At 46.4% G+C, this 24,166-nt stretch overlaps 1 protein-coding gene across 2 annotated transcripts in view; it reads right to left on the bottom strand.

Annotated features, from left to right (window-relative positions):
- Positions 1 to 7,874: 7,874 nt before the first annotated feature.
- ttc14 (tetratricopeptide repeat domain 14) overlaps positions 7,875 to 24,166 on the bottom strand; it is a 72,742-nt gene continuing 56,450 nt past the window's right edge. The window contains exon 14 of one of the 2 annotated variants that reach the window (XM_070883418.1): positions 7,875 to 8,387. The gene's annotated coding sequence lies outside the window, so the exon portion shown is untranslated. Of the gene's footprint in view, positions 8,388 to 18,523; positions 18,609 to 24,166 lie in introns of those variants that run through there. The other variant, XM_070883419.1, reaches the window with a different exon arrangement.

Here is a 24,166-nt window from a genome sequence, read left to right as displayed (position 1 = left end):
TTAGTTCCCACCTCCACTCTATAAAAGGAACATCTATTACAAGTGAGGCATTACAGGTGGTAGTAACCTGAAACCAAAGTGATATTTTCCTGGGTACACCATCACAAAGACCAGGTTGAAGACTAGTCTACTGTCATGATTGCATATCATAGGTAGATAAGCCATACAAACTAGTAAGATTCCAGGGACAATTCCCAGTCCATAGTGAGTTAGCTGATCTGAGCTGGGTGGTTATTCGGGAGGGGGGGAAAAAAAGACAGGGTTCCTTCTCCTGATCACTCTCGAGCTGCCTCTCCTGGAAATGCATCCTTGGACTTCAGATGAGGACAGGATTAAGGTCAACTGTAGCATATCCTCTGGTTGAATAGCCTGTCTGCATTTACTGTCTAGACTCACACATGAAGAGTGGCCGCTTAAATGAAGTACCAAAGCAGAACTGGTGCCAGTAGAAATAAATCCAAATAAGGAGTCATCACCTTCTGGGAAGAGGATGTATTTCAAAAGAAGGGGCAAAGAAAGACCCCCGGGGCCAGAATTTGTCCAGTATAACGCACGTTTTAACGCCATTTTTTTGCGTTGTGTTTTTTTGTCGTTAAAATATTTTTACGACCTTTTGCTAATTTGGCCAGTGGTATAACACCGTCGTTAAAAAATAATGACCGCCTTTTTTTAAAACCGTTTTTGTGAAGTCACTAGGCGTCAAAAATAACGATATCGCCATTTTTGTGAATTTGGCCAATAATGACATTTTTAAGGACTGTAATAAATACCTCACAAAAAAGCTTGTCTTACCTGGTCGAGTCGGATCGAAATCATCGATAACGGCGTCATCTTGGAAAACAGCTACAGTTCAGTGAATGAAAGAAAGCTTTTGGAGGGAAGGCCGAGTTTGACAGATTGAGCTTTTTATGAGTTTTTAAGGACATTTAGGACATTTAAGAACATTTAGGACATTTAAGGATATTGAAAAGAATGGGGCCTATTCTATCTGTGCCATATTTGCTGACTGCTTATGCTATCCAGCAGAGAGCTAGAATAAGGCTTATTCGACAGCATTATCAGCATAATCAAAGAGGTCTCAGCGGCTCAGGCAGCAGCTGTGGAGAGAAAAACAGAGTTAACGTTTGTCATCAATCTGAAACATTAACTGTTTTTCTCTCCACAGATGTTGCCTGACCCGCTGAGATTTCCAGCATTTTCTGTTTTTATTTCAAATTCCAGCATCCGCAGTATTTTGCTTTTGTAATCAAAGAGGTTGCAGACCTATGGGGAGGAGGTTTTACCACCAACGAGTTTACAGGGAGCAGCACTCATACCTGCACCTGTCTGAAGCACAGTGCTTTAGAAGGTTGTGCTTTCGAAAAAAGGTGGTCACAGAGATATGCCAACTCATAAAGGCAAACATACAGCCTATCAGCGTGAGGAGGAATGCACTGACCGTCGAGGTCAAGGTGACTGCGGCACTTGCCTTCTATGCCTTCGGCTCCTTTCAGGCATCAGCAGGGGACATATGCTCCATTTCGCAGTATGCAACACATTGCTGCATTCGTCAGGTGACTGCTGCACTGTTTGCACGCAGGAAGGACTTCATCAACTTCCCAATGACCAGGGAGGCACAGAATGAGAAGGCTATAGGCTTTGCACGATTTACTGGCTTCCTCAAGGTATAGGTTGCCATTGACTGTACACACATCGTCCTGCAAGCACCTTTTGAGGAACCGGAAGTTTGCCGAAACCGAAAGGGATTCCACTCGCTGAAAGTACAAATCGTCTGTGACCATACTCAGCGTATCATGGCAGTAAATGCAAAATTTCCAGGGAGCATCCATGATGCTTGCATCTTGTGTGAGAGCACTGTCTCATAGCTGTTTGAGGAGCAGCCAGAAGGACAGAGCTGGATGCTGGAGGACAAAGGTTACAGGCTCGCCAACAGGCTCATGTCCTCCTTCACAAACCGCAGATCGCTACAATACCAGCCATTTAGCCTGGACCATTCTGGGCTCCCTGCAATACTTCCCTGAGCAAGTCGCTGAGTTCACTGTGGTGTGCTGCATGCTACACAGCTTAGCCATCATGAGGAGACAGGATTTTCCACTGGAGGTTGCAGAACTGCAGAACTCGGGAGAGAAGGGGGAGGAGGAGGAGCAGGAGAAAGAACCTATGCCACCAGTACCACCTCAGGATGACAGGGGAGGAGGCCTCGTGAACCTTACGACATTGCAAGAGCCTTGCGTCAGCAGCTGATACTTCACTGCTTTGCACGAAGGCTGAAGGGCACACTTCATCATTGACTGGCCACTGTATCCCACTATGTTGACTATTTCCCCGTTATTCTGCGAATGAGACACTGCATAAGTTTGGTTTAATTAAAAAAATAATTTGAAATTTATTAAACATTTGTGCACTTGTACGTAAAAGCAACTTTCTGAATCTTAATAAAAATTTTAGTATATTAAACTTTTAAATTAACCACTTAAATAACAATAAAGCTAGCAAACAACCAACCACAACAACAAAAGAACAAAAGAACAGCAAAACAACATCATCATCATCATAGGCAGTCCCACATATCGAGGATGACTTGCTTCCACGCCAAAAAGGGATGAGTTCATAGATGTTTCAATGAAGGACCGAATATGCCAGGTCCCGAACTACATGTTGAAGGGTGGAAGATGCCTGTGCATGGATTCTTTTAACGTGTGGTGGCCGTTGCACACCAGCCACCACATGGGCTTGACAGAGCTAGGTCTCATTCCAATGGCAAGGATTAACCAAGATGACTGGAGACCAGCTCTGCTGCATGGACCTAGAGCGCACATATATTGCAGTGTGGGCTGGCCCATGCTGCCCCTGGGCCCTTGCCTCTTCTGAGCGCCAACGTCACCGCTCCTCCTGTTCCTGCCCACGCTCCAATCAATGACCTGGATTTTGGTAACATCCAATCCAGTCACCCTCTTCACAGCTGTCGCTCTCTAGCACGCGCTGTACCTTGAAGCAGCATTCTCCTTTGAAGGCCCCAACTTGCTGATGGTCCTTGCAGGTCGGGGCCGCCGCTGTGAAAACATCAATAGCCAAAATGGAAAGTGCATGGGATAAGAAATGGGACAGTATTGGAGTAGAACAATTTTTTCTCTAGTGAGGAAAAAATATCCTGTCCTTGATCTTCTACCAACCATGCCACCATTGTCTTTTGAGCCAGCTTCAGAAGAAGCTTATAACAGCAGTATATTTTATTCACACTCTGCAACACTTCCAGGGCCCCAAGAGTCATTTACAAGAAGTTCAGAGAGTGATGAACAACAACAACCACAGCAGCAAACAAACTTCAGCTGCAGCCACCTCTCCACCACCCCACCCCCCGCCTAATTTAAACCCCCCTGCCCCCTCTTGCCGTTGGCATTAGTCTTTCCCGTAACCGCAGGCTTACCCCTCGTGCTGGTGACTCCAAGCTGTTTTTTATTAGTATTGCGGGAAGGGCGCTGCGCTTGTTGGGGGACAGAAAAAGGAGACTGCAATGGAAGCCCTCGAGAAACTGGGGCTGTGGAAGTTCCGGCTTTGGAGTGTTGATCCTGTTGCTCAGCCTGAACACTGACTGCTAAGGTTGGTCTGGAGTGGCATCAGTCGAGACCGTCAATTGCCACTGGGCATTGACAACCTCGGTGTTGTTGCGGGTTGCAGCTACCATCTGCGACATGCCCTCCCTAATGTCAGCAGATAGTGCTGCGATGCTTCCCGAGATCCCACCCATGGCCTCAAGGAGCGATATGGTGAGCTGGACACTCTCCCCAGTCATTCCCATCAAATCTACTACTTCCCGTTCAGGTTGCATTTCGGGAGAGTGGTCTTGCCGACGCAACCTCCACACAGACGGCAGACGACCTGCTGCTGCCCTGGGTGTGTTTTGCTGCAACCAACTGGGACCCGCGAGCTCGGATGTTATGTAACCGCGGGATGTCCCGGTCCCCCCGCCCCCTCCTCCGTACTGCTGGCTGTAGATGAAGGCCTTTGTGCCTGCGTGCCTTCCTCCCCACTCAACAACAACAACCCCCCCGCTCTCCGTATCCATTTGTTCCTCATCAAGATGGCTGAGTTCGATGTCATCCACTTCCGCTTCTGGCGAGATGGCAGGGTCTTCTCCATTATTAGATGTTTCTGAATCATCTGCAAAATATAAAAGAACAAATGTCTGGTTAGCAGTAGGGGAGGGGGAACGGTGACATGAGTAGGCTCACATAGCGCAGGCTCATTTGAAGGACCACAACGACTGACAGTACATCACATAAATCGAAGCCTAGCCGACAGACAGTACATCGCATAAACCGAAGCCTAGCCGACACAGTGCTTAACATTGAGCCAACCCAGACTGTAGATTTTGAAGGACTTACTGTTATTCTCCAACGTCTCAGCGACGCACCAATCAGACCTGTCACACAACTTTCCAGACGAGTGAGTGTGAGCAGAGTTGCTGGACCACCACCAGTTTTCTGTTGATTTCACCGGTTATAGGACAACTTTTTCTGCAAAGATGGCAATAGAATTTTTTAAGAGAGGGGCCTTCTGCTGTTGTGGCACACACAGATAGTCATCAAAGCACTTATACCATACTGTGTGCATACAATTAAGTGATCTGTTTAATGTTCCTTTACTGGCACGTTGTTCATCACAAAAACATCGAAATGCAGTGCAGAAAAAAGCAGTCTTTATAATATGTGACGATCAGAAGCCTAGCAATACCAAGATGTGTCATATTTACAATTTAAGTCATTGTAATGCATAAATAAAAATATTACTTACTCTGGCTGTCCTGCAAAGGTCATACCACCTCTTCCTGCACTGATGATGGGTCCTCATGATAGAGTCCACTGAGGAAACCTGCTCGGCCAGATGAGTGCAGTTTCCCTTTACCCTTCTTTCTAATCTGGCCCCATCCTCTCTCTACAGTGCCTACCAGGGCCTCATTTGCATCCTAGGTAAACTTCCTAGTCCTCTTCCTTCCCAAATCATGCTGCACTTTTGTTCTTGCAGCACCTGTGTTGAAGTATGGAGCACTCTCCTGGAACTTTAAATACTCTTTAAAAATGGAAGTATATTGTACATGTATGGCTGCACCCGTCACGTGAAAAACGAGCAAATTTTTTTTTTCATCCATGCGCAGAACAGGCTTTTTTTAATTGCAGAAAAGTTTATTTTTATAGTTAGAAACGGCACTTTTTGTAACGCTTTGCTAAACGTTTAGCAGATTTCAGGCATTTATTTTTTGGCATTATTTCGGCGGGAAAAAAAGTCGTTAATCGTGAATAACATCATTTGGGGAAATTCTAGCCCTTGTAAGGGTGGTCTCGGGGGTTCAGGTTCACCTCTGATCTTCTTGAGCGGTTCGAATCGCTCCCACTCCCTTAGGTTCTCGACTCTGGATTTATTTGGGGGATGTGATAAAGTGCAAGACACAACTGGTTTGGTACAAAAGAACTTTGATTTTATTAAAGACAAGAAAATGCAATGTCAAACTTAAAATTCCTCTAATAAAGAACAGTACATCACACATTCAAAGGGGTTACAGTGAATAATACACCTACCACCTCCCAATGCCAAACACTAGCTAGATTAGACTGCAGGGCAATCAGGGACTATGCTTACCAATCCTTTACTGTTAGTTAGCGGTGGTTCGCGATTTCGGGGTTCGCTGTATTCTGTCGGCTCTGCTTGCCGTACCTCAAGCGTTGTAGAGGACTTCTCACTGCATAGTCTTCAGTTGGGTGGTGTCCGCTGATGTGGTAGGGTGCGTTTTGGATCAATGGGGTAAGTACCTGCTTTCCTTCGTTAGAAATAAGTTCAAAGTCTCTTTCGGTAATGTTTTCACCTGTTGGTAGTCAGGACTTAGATTGAAGAGTGGAAACTTTCGATTCTTCGGTTTCTTCCTTGTGGAGTTTTGTTTCGAAATTGGTCGATCGCGGTGGGTTTTGGTGGTACCACCTTGGCTGTGGTTGGTTGCTGCCGTGATGGTGATGTTCTTCCTTCCTTTTTGATTTCAGGATGTTGAGGCTGGAGAAGTTAGTTGCAACTACTGTGGTGGTCTTGATGCTAAGCGTCCCTAGCAGTGTCTTCAGAGACAGTAGCATCTGCATAGCATACCCTTTGTTAAAACAGGGCCCAGTTATATGTTTTGAGCTGTCCCAATCTTTGCACCAAATCAGTCCAGAATTCTTTGTTTCATTTTGGCGAGCTCGAAAATTCTTTTGACGGGCTCATTAAAAATGTTAACTTGTCTCTGGTGTGTCGATCTTCTAAATCTGTTTCTTGATGGAAATATTAGCTTGGTATTTGCAATGTCTGTCTGTGCTTAGATTTTGCATGCAGGCTGGATTGGGCTTTTTGTTATTATGCATGGGCTGAATTGGTTTCCTGCTCAGGGTGATGGCTGGCTATCTCAGAATTGATTGTTGCTATGTTAATGTCTCTTGTGGAGAAGGGTTTTTGAGTATCCACAATTCTAGACAATTTACTTTAGTTTCAATACCCCAGACAGCGTCAATACTCAAACTAGTTTCTTTGTAGGATGGTCACCCTTTAGTTTCTCTAAGCCCGCTCACACAGACTAAATTTGTCTTGTAAAATCCCAAATTCGATTAAAGTCTGTAGTGCCTTCCATGTGTATTTTAAGATTTCAAATTTTCTGGTAAATAGTTCCAAATTAAATTTCCTTTCCAATGAATCCAAACACTGGGGGGGTTTCCCACGAATGTTGCCCCCTTCAGTCCCCCCTGTGACACTCCACACACTTGAGTGTCATGCTAGGTGAGCAAAATTCCTGATTTCCCTAGAGTCAACCTTCCCTGTATTTACCTAGCTAAAACTTTAAAGTGAATCCCCCTTTGAAATGCAATGCAGTTTACAGGCAAATACAGTCATTGCGATTCGGTTATAGCATAGAGGGGGTCCGACGTCCCTCCATCACTCTGTTTTTACAGTAAAATAAAAGCACATAGTCAAACACATTCTTAGGTATTCACTTAAAATAAAAGGTACTTAGTCAAACACATTTTTAAGTAACATAACGGTACATAGTCAAACACAATTTTTAAGTAACATTCTTACAACACTCGATTTCTGCGTTTTTACAACAGGTAAACTTAAAACAAATCAAACATGGTAGTATGGTGTCACCCCTCCCTGTGCGATCCCCAAGTTTGGCCAGGGAGCGTGCAGCACCCTTTGGTGCCTGACCCGACGGCCTCTGCATTTCACTCAGCAGGTGAGACACCATAAGTAAAGAATAATCTTGAGTTGACAGACAACCAAAATGTGGGAAGCTAATCTGATCCCAGCAGGAACTTCTATATTTGTGAAAACGTTCCACCAAGGTGGAATTGTGATCTCTAGAATCTTTCTCCCTATCTCAATTGTTTTCTGTTCTAGAGTATAGAAATGTTTTTACGAGATTACTACAGCTGCTAGCAGAGCGGTAAGATGTTCTGGTCGAGGGGGAATTGCATAGCCAAAATGTGTAACATAATCCTGCAGGTTTGTGATGTTTTCCTTCACAGTGAGGTGAACAGTGGAGGGTTCAGGGATGGGGACAATCCGTTCCTGGGCCACTTGAACTGATGCCTCAGGTTTAAAGTCTCTATGCTGGTAGTAGGGCGCACTGGTGGTGACACAATATGTCCTACCCGCTATGTATGCTACCTGTGGTCTTGTGCCATTACCTCCATGGTACAGCTGATAGGCTGTGCACCAGCAGCTTTAAACCCACACTGTCATTTAGAATAAGCATTGAAGTGCTGGACGCACAGTATTATGTGTGGGTATTGTATAGGGTTAATCACATAGGGTTAATGATGATATTCCGACATTTACAGTGTGTTTTCTGCTTCATGCCTTGTGGAATGTTGTTGATGCAGAGAGAGAGACCTTGATGCGCACACCATTTTGTTTATGGGACGATCAGCGCCTCGAGGTCACATGCTTTGTGGAAGAACAGCTGGGGCCTTACAGATTAGGAATTGGCCATAAGCCACATGCACCCATGTTTGTTCAATAGTATAAAGGAACGGACCTGGTAGCTCTTTGAACTTCACCTTGGACCGTGATTCGCGAGCGGTGCCGGGATCACCAAGGCTTCTGACCAGCCATCGGTGCAGAGTTCCTGACGGGCCGAAGGTTGTGAGCTTTGTTGCATCTTACCATACTTCTCTTTTCTTCGTAAACTGTATTGTTTCTTTTCTCTCAGTAAACGGTGTTTTATCTTTACTTCATTTGTCTTGTTTCTTATTTAACATTCATCCAGATCCCGAACCTGGGTCTATTATTATCGATCCAAAACATTTTGGCGTAGTTGGCAGGATCTGGTAAAATGTTTACGAGAAAAGACAAGAAGCAGTCTCCTCCTGCGGAAGAGAAGTATAGAATACCAGGGTGAAAGCAATAAAGAAAGGAAAGATAGATTATGAAAGTAAACTTGCACAAAATATAAAAACAGATAGTAAAAGCTTTTACCGATATATAAAACGGAAAAGAGTGACTAAAGTAAATGTTGGTCCCTTAGAAGATGAGAAGGGGGATTTAATAATGGGAAATGTGGAAATGGCTGAGAACTTAAACAATGATTTTGCTTCGGTCTTCACAGTAGAAGAGACAAAAACCATGCCAAAAATTGCTGGTCACGGGAATGTGGGAAGGGAGGACCTTGAGACAATCACTATCACTAGGGATGTAGTGCTGGACAGGCTAATGGGACTCAAGGTAGACAAGTCCCCTGGTCCTGATGAAATGCATCCCAGGGTATTAAAAGAGATGGCGGAAGTTATAGCAGATGCATTCGTTATAATCTACCAAAATTCTCTGGACTCTGGGGAGGTACCAGCGGATTGAAAAGCAGCTAATGTAACGCCTCTGTTTAAAAAAGGGGGCAGACAAAAGGCAGGTAACTATAGACCAGTTAGTTTAACATCTGTAGTGGGGAAAATGCTTGAAGCTATCATTAAGGAAGAAATAGCGGGACATCTAGATAGGAATAGTGCAATCAAGCAGACGCAACATGGATTCATGAAGCGGAAATCATGTTTAACTAATTAACTGGAATTCTTTGAGGATATAACGAGCATGGTGGATAGAGGTGTACCGATGGATGTGGTGTATTTGGATTTCCAAAAGGTATTCGATAAGGTGCCACACAAAAGGTTACTGCAGAAGATAAAGGTACGCGGAGTCAGAGGAAATGTATTAGCATGGATAGAGAATTGGCTAACTAACAGAAAGCAGAGAGTCGGGATAAATGAGTCCTTTTCGGGTTGGAAATCGGTGGTTAGTGGTGTGCCACAGGGATCGGTGCTGGGATCACAACTGTTTACAATATACATAGATGACCTGGAAGCGGGGACAGAGTGTAGTGTAACAAAATTTGCAGATGACACTAAGATTAGTGGGAAAGTGGGTTGTGTAGAGGACACAGAGAGGCTGCAAAGAGATTTAGATAGGTTAAGCGAATGGGCTAAGGTTTGGCAGATGGAATACAATGTTGGAAAATGTGAGGTCATCCACCTTGGAAAAAAAAACAGTAAAAGGGAATATTATTTGAGTGCCGAGAAATTACAACATGCTGCGGTGCAGAGGGACCTGGGGGTCCTTGTACTTGAATCCCAAAAAGTTAGTTTGCAGGTGCAGCAGGTAATCAGGAAGGCGAATGGAATGTTGGCCTTCATTGCGAGAGGGACGGAGTACAAAAGCAGGGAGGTCCTGCTGCAACTGTATAGGGTATTGGTGAGGCCACACTTGGAGTACTGCGTGCAGTTTTGGTCACCTTACTTAAGGAAGAATATACTAGCTTTGGAGGGGTACAGAGACGATTCACTAAGCTGATTCCGGAGGTGAGGGGGTTACCTTATGATGATAGATTGAGTAGACTGGGTCTTTACTCGTTGGAGTTCAGAAGGATGAGGGGTGATCTTATAGAAACATTTAAAATAATGAAAGGGATAGACAAGAAAGAGCCACTGGTCGGGGAGACTAGAACTAGGGGGAACAGCCTCAAAATACGGGGGAGCCAATTTAAAACCTAGTTGAGAAGGAATTTCTTCTCCCAGAGGGTTGTGAATCTGTGGAACTCTCTGCCCAAGGAAGCAGTTGAGGCTAGCTCATTGAATGTATTCAAATCACAGATAGATAGATTTTTAACCAACACAGGAATTAAGGGTTATGGGGAGCGGGCGGGTAAGTGGAGCTGAATCCATGGCCAGATCAGCCATGATCTTGTTGAATGGCGGAGCAGGCTCGAGGGGCTGGATGGCCTGCTCCTGTTCCTAATTCTTATGTTCTTATGGAGCACGAGGGATGAGGGTTTTGGCTGTCTTGTCAATGTGCTAGCCCGGTTTGGACCCCAGCAATATTGGGATACGCAGTTATTGGAACAGAGTAAAGATAGAACCGTACCCCACGCGGTACTGTCTCTCCTGGAGGAAGTGGGCTTCCCACAGGAGAAACGTAGTCCCCCACAAATGGGATGGATTTTGTTGACAGCATTAAGGGCGATGTGTAAACAACTTAAGGAAAGTGAGGCAGAAAACCTACAGTTAAAAACAGCTGTTAAGGTTTTGGAAAGTCAAAACTCGACTCTGACTGAAGCGGTCCGCACTGCACAAAAACGGGCGGTTAAAGTCAATGAACAATCAGAAATTTTAATATGCCATCTGGCGACAGTACAAAATAAAAAGCCAGACGACGGAAATTACAGATATATCGGTCAAAGGTACGTGCATTGGTAGCTGGACCCACTTGGGATCTGGCTCGGGACGGAGACATCTGGTACTCCACTGACTCAGAATATGAGTGGACAGATGGAGAGGGGGGGGGGGGGACGGGAGGAAACTAAAGACCCTCCCCCATACGCTCCTAGCACTGAAGCTAGACCCCTTATGACAAATAAGACGAAACAGCAAGATGGGGAGCAGCCGGTAACCACTAGAGGGGTGCGTGACTTCACCACTAGTGAGATAAGAAATACGGTCTCGATTACGCCAAAAACCCAGGGAATCATTGTCAGAATGGCTAACCCGGATTTGGGACCAGGGAGCATCAGGCGTAATACTTAATCTCGAAGAGTTAACAAAATTGGGACTATGACGACAGACCACCATATCACAGCAGTGCTACGGAATGTCCAGGGCACAGATTCGCTATGGGACATGGTTACTACAGGGGTCTGGCAAAAATATCCCTCTGCCGTTGATTAGGAAGGGGAGGTAAAACCTTGGAATACTATGGCGGAGGGTGCGATACAGTTGCGCAACATGGCAACACAGGGAGGATTATATCACCAACCATATGGGGGGCAGATCAGGAGCGCTTTACGGCAGGAATGCGGAGCAGGCTGATGAAGAATGGCCCTCCTATGATGAGGGGTGCACTACTCGCATTATTGGGACCAGCCCAAGGATAGCGGGTGGGGCACGCTTGCTTATTGTAAGGACAGTTAGAGGATGTGGAAGATAGTGTGCGAGAGTCGAGAACGGCTAATGTAGAGGGGGGTCGGGACCAGCGACAAGGTTCGACCTCTGGGAAAGGTACAGTGTCAGGAAATACAAAAAAAAGAATTACGTGGAGGGACATGTTCGCGGCTTTACTGAAGGCAGGGGTCCCCAAGGAAAAAATTGATGGAATCCCAACAGGAGCGATGTATTCTATGTGGAAGCAACACTGCGTTCTGGGAACAGGGAAGGGTGAAAGGAGGGAGGTAAGGGAGACTAAGTCGGATAGCGATAAGTCTGAGGATGCGGAAAAACCACCTCCCGCTAGCCTATACCCCAACATAGAAGAGCTGTGGAAGGCTAGTAATCCCCTCGACTAGGGGTGTGGCTGGAATCCGGGAGTATTCCCCATTAGAACCACATCAACCCAAGCTCCTGGGGACCTGAGACCACACATTCCGATAATGATACATTGGCGGCGGGGGGGGAACATACAGAGATGTTGCTTTACTAGACACAGGGGCAGAAGTTACTATTGTCCTTGGAAATCCTAGGAAACACACAGGGACCCGTATGATGATTAATAGGTTTGGAGGGCCAGAAACGCCCGCTCTCCAAACAACTATCAGAATGGCGTTGGGAAATGGGCCTCTGCGCTGGGTAACGGTCTTAATATCAGCAGTAAAGGAACATATTATTGGGATGGACCTTTTAAAGGGAACCATATACAACACCTCGTTCGGGCGATTTTTATTCGGGATACGGGCGATCACTGTGATTGCAGAGAAAGCAAAGTGGGAACCAGTGGTAATACCACGGCCATCGCATATAGTGACTATGAAACAGTACCGAATACCTGGGGGACACAAAGAAATAGGGGAAACCATACAAGGGCTTTTGGAGGCGGGTATCATTAGACACACGGTGTTCCCCTACAATAGCCCTGTTTCGAAACCCGACAAAAGTTGGAGGATGACTGTGGACTACTGACAACTGAACAAATTTGCCCCTCCCCTGGCAACCACTGTCCCAGGTGTAGTAACTATAACAGAGCGGCTGTCTGAAGAAGGTGCGGAGTGGTATGCGGTAATCGACCTGGCCAATGCCTTTTTCTCCATTCCAATAGCGGAAGAATCCCAGGACCAGTTTGCATTCACTTGGGAAGGGAGGCAATACACGTTTAAACACCTACCTCAAGGTTACCTACATAGCCCTACCCTATGCCATGGATTGGTGGCCTGGGACTTGGACATGTGCACGTTGGCTCCTAATGTCTCACTGGCACACTACATTGATGATGTATTAATAAGGGGTCCCACCAAGGCAGTGGTGTCAGAAGCCCTAGCTACTTTAGTCTAACACATGCGAGACGGGGGCTGGGAGTTAAATCCGAAGAAGGTGCAGGGCCGTAGCCAGACTGTCCAGTTTCTGGGGATCCAATGGTCTCGGGGTGAGCGCATCATACCCGAGCCTGTGAAGAATAAAATTCAAGAAATGGCCACCCCCCATGAATAAAACTGAGACACAACGGTTTGTGGGACTACTGGGTTACTGGAGAAGACACAAACCTCACCTCACGATGTTATTAAAATCGCTGTATGCCGTAACCCGAAAAAAGGCCCACTTCGAGTGGGGAAAGGAACAGCAGGTGGCTTTTGATGCAGCCAAAGAAGCCATAGCTCAAGCTTTACCCCTAGCCCGGCGAGTGCCTGGGCAGCCTTTTGAGCTACAGGTATCCGTTACCAATGATACTGCAGTGTGGAGTTTGTGGCAGGTTCAACATGGCACTCATATACTGTTCGGGTTCTGGTCTAGAAAATTGACAGATGCTGCTGCTCATTACACTCCATTTAAGAAACAATTATTAGCATGTTATTGGGCTCTAACAGAAACAGAAGGACAGATAGGGAATGACAAAGTCAGTTTAAGACCAGACCTACCCATATTATCCTGGGTTCTCTCAGAAAATGAGACACACAAGGTCGGGCGAGCGCAGCAAAGCTCCATAGTGCACTGGAAATGGTATATCGCAGACAGAGCAAGTAAAGGAAAAGAAGGAATCACCCGACTACATGAGCATGTGGCTGAATACCCACAAACAGCTGAGAGTGAACTTACGCAGTCATCTGTCAATTTAACCAAAGAGTCATCGATCTCCTGGGGCATGTCTTTTGAACAGTTAACACCTGAAGAACGTAGCCATGCCTAGTTCACAGATGGCTCAGCGGTCTGGCGAAACGGCCTTCGGCGAAGGCGAGCCGCTGCCTTCAATCCAAAAACCCAGACAATTGTGCATGATGAGGGCGTGGGAAGCTCCAGCCAGCTAGCAGAACTAGCAGCTGTAGTCCTTGCGTTAGAAGAGGAACAGCAACAAGTACACATACATACTGACTCATGGACAGTAGCCATGGGCGAGCTGGATGCGAAACTGGCATGAACATAACTGGCAAAGACTTGTGGGGAAAGCACCTCTGGGAACAAATATGGTCCAAAGCCCAGAAGATGAAAATAACTATATCAAGTCGACACTCACATGAAAAACACTTCAAAGACCTCTGAACATAATAACACCGTTGATAATATAGCCCGGGTACGGGCTGTCAAAGAGGTGGAAGAGGAAGAATATGGCATAGGCAAGTGGGCCCACCACAAATCTGGACATTTGGGCATTCAGGGTATGATACAATGGGCAAGAAATAGAGGGTTACATTTTAACACCGTCCGTAGTCAACAGATCATAAACACCTGTGAAATTTGTCAAAAGGTGAAGCATTTTCCCCTACAACGACAACCCGGTGCCCATATTAAGAGAGGGACTCAACCAGCACAAATATGGCAAGTTGATTATGTAGGACCTTTACCATTGCAACAACGGTTCCAATATTTGCTCATTGCTGTTGATATCTATTCTGGACTTTTGATAGCTTATCCAGTGACTAAAGCGAATCAACAAAGTACGATTAAAGGACTGGAGAATTTAATCACATACTACGGTGAGCCAGCAGAAGTACAGTCCGATAATGGGTCGCACTTCACAGGTCAAACAGTGCAACAGTGGGCGGTAGACAACGGGATCTATTGGATGTTTCACATACCTTACTATCCGCAAGTTGCAGGGTTAATAGAACGCATGAATGGACTACTTAAGAAACAGATTAAAATATTAACTCCCACTAACACATTGCAAGGGTGGTTAAAGGTCTTACCACAAGCAGTGCGCAATCTGAATCACCGACCATTGCGGGGGGGAACTCCCATAAGCCACATGTTAGGCAAAGTTAGTGTCCCTACTATTGAAAAAGAAAATCAGACTCAGGACACAGTTTGTGAAGGAGGAAAAGTGTGGGTGCAGTACCCCTAGAAACCCTTACAAGCAGGGGAAATCTTAGCAAAAGGAGAAGAAACACTTATTAGGTGCTCTTGACTGGTCAAGATATTCCTCTCTGTGTTGACAAGGTTAAATTGACTAAACGGGGCTGAATTAATATACTTATGCTTCCTCCCACAGGAATTCTGCCCAAAATGGCGACTTACCAACTCGTGCTGGCAAGTCTCTGTCTCGTTATCTGTGAATGTGCTACTTCCATCCTCAAACACAGCATGGGATGGCCGTATAGGGTGGCAGTTAGCTAACACTGATCATACGCAAGACAATTTTACCTGTCCTTCCGGGCAAGCCTGCACTATAGGCCACTGGAGCGTCACTTGTGACACATGCGGGTACTGGGGAGGCCCAGGACAGGTGCTATTAACAGTAAGCACGGGGGCCAACATCACGTTATCAATCAAGTGGCAAAAAGATATGACAATGATATGCACTCCAATTTGTCATTATTGCACAACGTCATATGGTTAAGGAGTTGGGCCCGCAACATTACGTCAAGCAATGACACTGTCAGACGAAATTAAGTTAAATTAAATCTCACACTACAAGCGAACAAGCCGTCTGACACTTGTAATATAACAACAATTAAAGCAAATCTGAAAACATCAGTGAGACAAAGGCGTGATATATTAGCCACAATATAAGGAGGCGTGGGAACAGAAATAGGAGCATTAAACTCTATGGATATCGAGACCTTACAAAACAAAATACAAACAGTAGGGAGACTCACTGGAGATGCAATTCGATTGCGAAATGCATGGGACAGAGGTCTCTCAGGACAAATGTTTTCTAGTTGGCTGTCGGACGTAATGCGGTGGGAACACATAGATAAAACTACTCAAGAGATAGAGTGTGTCACCGGGCGACAAGAAGAATTAAGTCATCACACACAATGCATGTTTGAAGAAGTAACCCGGCAACTATTAAGGGCCGAGTTAGAACGTATTGCCATGTCAGGGCATACAAATAGTTGGAGCAAAATATTCCACTTCGGCAATAGAAATCTAGGCGTAAAACCTGATATGCAACATCCACATTGTGATGACCAGGGTGTAACTTTACTATGAGAATAGTCAATATCACAAAAACCAACATTTGGTGCCAGTTTATAGTGCTTCCCCACCTGTATGGCCAAAATCTGTGGGTACCCAAGTTCAAGGGTGGATGGATTGATGCTCGCAATAGAACTCACCAAGCTCAAGATTGTCAAATATGGTCTTTCGGTATGGTGTGTCCTTTGCACACACCTGTGTTTGAACGATGCTCCCTACAGCATACAGCGGGAACATTCTTCCCTGCGCTACTCTTCCATGGATTTCTACAATCCTTTCTCCAGTGCCCACTCTTTCTGCACCCAAAACAGGCACGCTTTGTATCGGAGGGGTTGCCCCCCTCGTGATGCCATTCCCTCTTATCCTGACTCGGTCTGATTTCGTGGATCCTTCCCTTGGGCGGGTGCTCTTCCATCCCCCTGCCGTTTCGGTAGGCTATGGTCAGTTGCCTGACCACCCCCTGTTCGGTGGCCTGGGGATCTCTCGGGTCAAACCAGGCCTCAGCCTTGGTTCTTATTCGTGGTAAACTATTTGTCACCAGACTTCGGAGCCAGTGCGCTCTCTCGTCCTAGTTTAAATGATTCCGATTGAGGTCCCCTCTACAGGCGTTCTGGTACACAGGCCACAGGCTGTCTGCGAAAGCCTGTGGGGTTTCCCCTGTGAGCTGCACTTTTTACTCTACTCTGGAGAAGGGACTCCTGTCATTGCAGCCCATGGCTTCTAGAATGTCTTCCTGGACGGTGGCACATATCCTCTACCCCGTTTTGCTCTCAGCAGAGAGGGACTGGTACAGCTTGCCATCCAGTGAGAGGAGGAGCATCTTTGCTATCTCGGCATCATCGCACCCGTTAATATCCCCTGCCTATTCCACTTCCATAAAGTGAACCGAGGGGTCTCCCTTTGGAGTGAGCTTTCCCAGGTGACTTATCATAGCCCTAAGCTGTTGGGTAGAGTGGGGAACCACAAATTGACTTTCCAGGGACCCCTGACCCCCAGCACCGGTGGGCGGGCCGAACTTCTGTTGCCAGACCGGGCACATTGGCCCTGACCCTGGCTCCTCCTGTTCTGGCTCGCCTACTCCTTTCTGCTGCCAAGCTGAGCTGAAACTCGGTGCCACAGGTGGCGTTGGTCCGCTATCCCGGTCAGCCCCACAACTTGTTTGACTTTCCTGCTGCTGAACCGGTGTGGTCACCGGTGCCACAGGTGATGGTCGAATAGTTTCCTCCTTCTCTTCCAGGTCGACCTGGGCCATACCCGGGTTTATTAGGCATACCATGCCTTTTGCCTTGGATAGAGCAAGGGTTAAACTTTTGATTTATTGCTGGCAGGGACCGTGGTCTCCTGACTCAAACCCGTTAGTGCGAGCGACTTTATATGCTGCCTGTACGTCTCTCAATTTCTCCTCCAGCTCTTTTACTTGAAGGGTGAGGCGAGTGCTTCCCTCCCACAGTATCTTCTCATTATTTTTAGCCTCGGTAACCTGACACTAAAAATAGTCCTGACTGTTCTTAAACCTTTCCATTAGTTGGCTCTTTTCCTGTTTTAGCATACGGTGTTCTCCCCATAACCTTTCTTCTGCCATAGCCCTTTCCTGTGATGTCTCTGCGCATTCTCATAATTCTGCCTGAAGTGACTCAATGGTTTTGTCTAGGAGTTGGACCTGTCGCTGTCGACAGACCAACCAAATTGCCTTCTCTATTGATTTTTTATGGTCCTTGCTCGCTATCCACTGGGCTGTGGCGTCTCCCGGACGCTCAGCGCGCAACAGACCAAGCACCCACTCTTTAGTGACATTGCCTTTCTTATACACATCGGAGGAAATCCTCGCTTCCATCTTGGTTCTTTCTCCCAAACCAACACTCCCTGCATCACATCCCTTATACCAGAGTCCTGCGCAGTCACCATTTTGTAAGGAGTGGTCTCGGGGGGTTAGGTTCACCTCTGACCTCCTTGAGCGGTTCGAAGCGCTCCCACTCCCTTGGGTTCTCGATTCTGGATTTTTTTGAGGGATGTGATAAAGTGCAAGAAACAACTGGTTTGGTGCAAAAGAACTTTGATTTTATTAAAGACAAGAAAATGCAATGTCAAACTTATAATTCCTCTAATAAAGAACAGTACATCACACATTCAAAGGGGTTACAGTGAATAATACACCAACCACCTCCCAATGCCTAACACTAGCTAGATTAGACTCCAGGGCAAACAGGGACTATGCTTACCAATCCTTTACTGTTAGTTAGCGGTGGTTCACGATTTCGGGGTTCGCTGTATTCTGTCGGCTCTGCTTGCCATACCCCGAACTTGTAGAGGACTTCTCACTGCAGTCTTCAGTTGGGTGGTGTCCGCTGATGCGGTAGGGTGCGTTTTGGATCAATGGGGTAAGTACCTGCTTTCCTTCGTTAGAAATAAGTTCAAAGTCTCTTTCGGTAATGTTTTCGCCTGTTGGTAGTCAGGACTTAGATTGTAGAGTGGAAACTTTCGATTCTTCGGTTTCTTTCTTGTGGAGTTTTGTTTCGAAATTGGTCGATCGCGGTGGGTTTTGGTGGTGCCACCTTGGCTGTGGTTGGTTGCTGCCGTGATGGTGATGTTCTTCCTTCCTTTTCGATTTCAGGATGTCGAGGCTGGAGAAGTTAGTTACAACTGCTGTGGTGGTCTCTCTCCCTTCTTGATGCCAAGCGTCTCTAGCAGTGTCTTCAGAGACAGTAGCATCTGCATAGCATACCCTTTGTTAAAACAGGGCTCAGTTATACGTTTTGAGCTGTCCTAATCTTTGCACCAAATCAGTCCAGAATTCTTTGTTTCATTTTGGCGGGCTCGAAAAAATTGTCATATTTTGGCGGGCTCGTAGAAACATAAAAACTAGGTGCAGGAGTAGGCCATTCGGCCCTTCTAGCCTGCACCGCCATTCAACGAGTTCATGGCTGAACATGCAACTTCAGTACCCCATTCCTGCTTTCTCGCCATACCCCTTGATCCCCCTAGTAGTAAGGACTTCATCTAACTCCTTTTTGAATATATTTAGTGAATTGGCCTCAACAACTTTCTGTGGTAGAGAATTCCACAGGTTCACCACTCTCTGGGTGAAGAAGTTCCTCCTCATCTCGGTCCTAAATGGCTTACCCCTTATCCTTAGACTGTGTCCCCTGGTTCTGGACTTCCCCAACATTGGGAACATTCTTCCTGCATCTAACCTGTCTAACCCCGTCAGAATTTTAAACGTTTCGATGAGGTCCCCTCTCATTCTTCTGAACTCCAGTGAATACAAGCCCAGTTGATCCAGTCTTTCTTGATAGGTCAGTCCCGCCATCCCGGGAATCAGTCTGGTGAACCTTCGCTGCACTCCCTCAATAGCAAGAATGTCCTTCCTCAGGTTAGGAGACCAAAACTGTACACAATACTCCAGGTGTGGCCTCACCAAGGCCCTGTACAACTGTAGCAACACCTCCCTGCCCCTGTACTCAAATCCCCTCGCTATGAAGGCCAACATGCCATTTGCTTTCTTAACCGCCTGCTGTACCTGCATGCCAACCTTCAATGACTGATGTACCATGACACCCAGGTCTCTTTGCACCTCCCCTTTTCCTAATCTGTCACCATTCAGATAATAGTCTGTCTCTCTGTTTTTACCACCAAAGTGGATAACCTCACATTTATCCACATTATACTTCATCTACCATGCATTTGCCCACTCACCTAACCTATCCAAGTCGCTCTGCAGCCTCATAGCATCCTCCTCGCACCCAACTTAGTGTCATCTGCAAATTTGGAGATACTACATTTAATCCCCTCGTCTAAATCATTAATGTACAGTGTAAACAGCTGGGGCCCCAGCACAGAACCTTGCGGTACCCCACTAGTCACTGCCTGCCATTCTGAAAAGTCCCCATTTACTCCTACTCTTTGCTTCCTGTCTGACAACCAGTTCTCAATCCATGTCAGCACACTACCCCCAATCCCATGTGCTTTAACTTTGCACATTAATCTCTTGCGTGGGACCTTGTCGAAAGCCTTCTGAAAGTCCAAATAAAATGCAGCTGGCTCATTAAAAATGTTAACTTGACTCGGGTGTGTCGATCTTCTAAATCTGTTTCTTGATGGAAATATTAGCTTGGCATTTGCAATGTCTATCTGTGCTTAGATTTTGCATGCAGGCTGGATTGGGCTTTTTGTTATAATGCATGGGCTGAATTGGTTTCCTGCTCAGGGTGATGGCTGGCTATCTCGGAATTGATTGTTGCTATGTTAATGTCTTTTGTGGAGAAGGGTTTTCGAGTATCCACAATTCTAGACAATTTACTTTAGTTTCAATAGCCCAGACAGCATCAATACTTAAACTGGTTTCTTTGTAGGATGGTCACCCTTTAGTTTCTCTCTCACCCACACAGACTAAATTTGTCTTGTAAAATCCCAAATTCGATTAAAGTCCGCAGTTCCTTCCATGTGTACTTTAGCATTTCAAATTTTCTGGTAGATAGTTCCAAATTAAATTTCCTTTCCAATGAGTCCAAACACTGGGGGGGGTTCCCACAAATTTTGCCTCCTTCACCCTGTCCCTATTTAATTTTTTTTGAATAAAAAAAAGACACGATCGAAGGAAAAAGTTGATCTGAAGAGGTCTGAATATCGCAGCAAGCATCACAAAACTAATCACTGTCATCAAATCCTAAACTCTATTAAGATCTGATTCTAATCCAGTTACTGCCCGATTTTTAGTGACGGTAAAAGATGTTATTTGAGACATATGAATAAATGTACCTAAAAATAGATGGTCTTACCATGGGTGCAGCTGGCATTACTATATTACCATACCGATACATCACTTATGGGATAAGGAGGGGAAAATACAAAATACATTATTGGGCTGGATTTTCAGCTTTTTGCGTTTTCGCCCATTTCCGGGCACAATTCGCGGTGGATTCAAAAATTTAGCGCAGGTTAATGTTCGTGCCAGAGCGAGAAACTTTTGCCAAATGAAAGTTCACGAGGAGCGTTAACGTTAGCTCCGACGTTGCATCACACAATTTGTGCGCAGAGCCAAAAGTTCCGGCACTAAAAAAAATCGGCCGTTTTGCTCATGCACAAAATGTTTTTTTCTTCCCACACTTCTGGTCTGCTGTCCAATCGCAAATGCTAATGCAGGGTGCGGCCGCGTGCATACGCAGTACACCTGTGGCTGAATCAGCCATTTTACATTTGGATTTTGATGATGGAGGACGACAATTCGAGACAACTTGTCAGGCGATTCAACCAGGGGCTAATGAAGCTCTAGTGGGGACCGTGGAGAGAAGATGGCAGGAGTTCCATTGTAGAGGTAGACCTAGACCACTGCCATCCATATTTAAAAGGATTTGGAGAAATCGCTGAGGAGGTCTCTGCCTCAGACATCGTGATCAGGACTGGCACACAGTGCCAAAAAAAAGTTTAATGATCTTTCAAGAGTCATTAGAGTGAGTACAATTTCAATTCATGCACTCCTTCATTACTTCAATTATAAATCTGACACACTATTTGTTCTCATGCTGTTGGGCTGTTGTTGCCTCTCAGCACTCTGAGGGTTACCTCCTAAAATGCATCACACATAGGTAGGCTTAGCTTGGCACCCTATTTGCCACGAATGATCTTTACACATTATTAAATTGCTTTCTGCGATCTCATAAAATGGCTCCGCACTTCGATGTCCTCCTGATGAACCTCCAAGACCATTAAGCAGAGGATTGTACTACATTCAAACAGCATGGTCTAAGTGCTTTGTGGCTATCTGTGCCACAAGAGCAGATGGACCCTCTTGTAACCATTCCCATTTTCATCTTTGCAGGCAAAGAAGTCACACAATCGCCTCGAGCAGGTGCGGACAGGCGGCGGTCCGCCTCAGACCCTGCCACTCACCAACATCGAGGAGCAAGTGGCAGGCCTCATCGCCGTCTCAGGTCGAGTAACTGCCACTGGGGGCGCTGACCCCTGCTCGGAAACTGAGGGTAAGTCCTGCACACTCCCTGGATTGGGTTGGAGCAATGTCATGTAGTGTCTCTGGACTAGGGTTGGGGCAATGTCATGCAGTGTCTCTGGCCTAGATATAATGGAGTAGCGGCAGTCCTTCAAATGAGCCTGTGTTATGCAACCTTCCTCATGTCACCCTGCCCTTTCCCCTGCTGCTAACCACTCGTCTGTTGCTTTCTACTTCCAGATGACCAGACACAGGTGCCACATCCCTCAAGGGGACAGTCCAGATCAGACCATCGTCTGGAGGAGGAGGAAGAGGAGGAGGATACAGATGAGCCAACTGTGGTGTAGCAACTGGCGCAGATTCAATCCACCCCTGTTCTACCATAGGCACTCAGCTCCTCTGATGACGACGTGACGTTCTCGGGGTTTGACGACTCCTGGGACTAGTGGCATGCAGCAACGCAGTGCTGGGGTCGAATCCCGTATGCCATCTCTACAGAGGGCGAGTCGGCAAAGGCGGTCTGCTGACAGACAGGCAGACATGGAACTGGACATGGTGGGAATGTCCAGGGAGAGCATCCAGGTCAGCTGTCAGCTCCTTGATGTCTTGGATAGGATTCCCGCGAACATTGACAATCTCAAAGCGACCATTACGGAGGTAGGGTCGCAGATTGTCTGTGCGAGCCATGGTACCTGCAAGGCCATTAGTGTCCACACGAGGCTGATGGCCTGCGGCAGTGACAGCGGAGTCCTGGAGAGTGTCGCGCGCACCCTTGTGGACTATGGTGCATCACATGCACAAGCTCTGCTTCAGCTTGGGCAGGTGATGCAGTCCATAAACCCTCCCGCCATGCTCTCTGCATTCCCCAGTGTCACACCCAAACCAAAACCACCTGTGACTGGTGACGCCGATGAAGAGGCTCGCCAGTCAGAAGCTGGGCCTTCTGTTATGTCTTTAGATGCTCTGATAATGACTCCACGAGGCAATGTGTTGTACTTGAACTGTAGTGACCTTAGTCCTTCATTGATAACTCCAGAGTGAGGATCACACATGGCGGTCTGCCTTTTATACTAGGACAGGCACACCTGTATAGGTAACCTGCCAGTCTCCCAATGCGGTGCCCTCTGGTGGCATCCCTTGTAATAGTGCAAGCAGTAACCCTGTAGGATACATGACACCTTCCACAACACGAGCTGGTCCAGTGCATCCCCAGACGCCATCTCCATTGTCTCTCTTCCCAACACAGCAGCGCTCTGGCAATGTTGCTGCACACCATCTTGGTGCCACTTTGGTTCGAAGCAGCAAGCAAGGGAGGGGGATAAGGGGAAGGGGGGTAAAAGCCGATGGTAAAAAATAGTGAGGTTTCTGCATAGGGGTTGCTGCATTATGTTGATGTTGGATGCATCGTATGTTTAACGTCACACTGTTATTATGTTCTGGATTATGTTGTTGAATGATCACACTGGTGGATGCAGCTAATTATTTTATGTTATTTAATTAAAGTTTCACAATGAAGGTAGCATTATAAAGTTTCAAATGTTACAATGTTTAATAAATTCTTTTGTTCACCTCAACTATTTCTGTGAGGTGTCTCATTTGCAGAATAAGAGGGGGAATAATCAACATGGTGGGATAGAGTGGCCAGGCAATGGTCAAACGTGCCGTTCACTCTTCAAGCAAAGCATTCAATTATGAGTTGCCAACATAAGGCTTTTGCAGCGGCGAAATCTCCATGATGCCTCCCCTGTGGTTGTGGTGGGGGTGGTGACATGGGTTCCTCGCCAGGCTCCTCTTCCTCATCTTCCTCCCCCTCCTCTCCTGAGATGGTCCTGCAATCTCCATTAGCAATTCCTGTCCCCTCATAATGGCTAAGTTATATAGCATGCAGCACACCACAATGAACTCAGAGACCTGCTGAGTATTGTAGACAGCCCCCAGAGTGGTCCAAGCATCGGAAGCGCTGCTTGAGCACTCCAATTGTCTGTTAGATGATGTTGTGTGTCGCTGCATGGCTCTCATTATAATGATGCTCGGCTTCTGTCTGAGGGTTCCAGAGGGGGGTCATGAGTCAGGTGGCGAGGCCGTAACCTTTGTCTCCGAGCATCTAGCTCTGGCCTTGTAGTTGACGCTGGAACATGCGTAAGACACTGCTCTCACGCAAGATGAAAGCATTATGGATGATACCTGGATATTGGGCATTGACTGCCATGATACGCTGAGTATGTTTGCAGACGATCTGTACGTTCATGGAGTGGAATCCCTTTCGGTTTCGGTAAACCTCAGCATTCTGTAAAGGTGCTCGCAGGGTGATGTGCATACAGTC

The sequence above is a fragment of the Pristiophorus japonicus genome, chromosome 6 (assembly GCF_044704955.1).
Source record: "Pristiophorus japonicus isolate sPriJap1 chromosome 6, sPriJap1.hap1, whole genome shotgun sequence".
NCBI lineage: Eukaryota > Metazoa > Chordata > Chondrichthyes > Pristiophoridae > Pristiophorus > Pristiophorus japonicus.
Note: the sequence above shows the minus strand (reverse complement) of the source record. Positions and strands in the feature narration are given on the sequence as shown.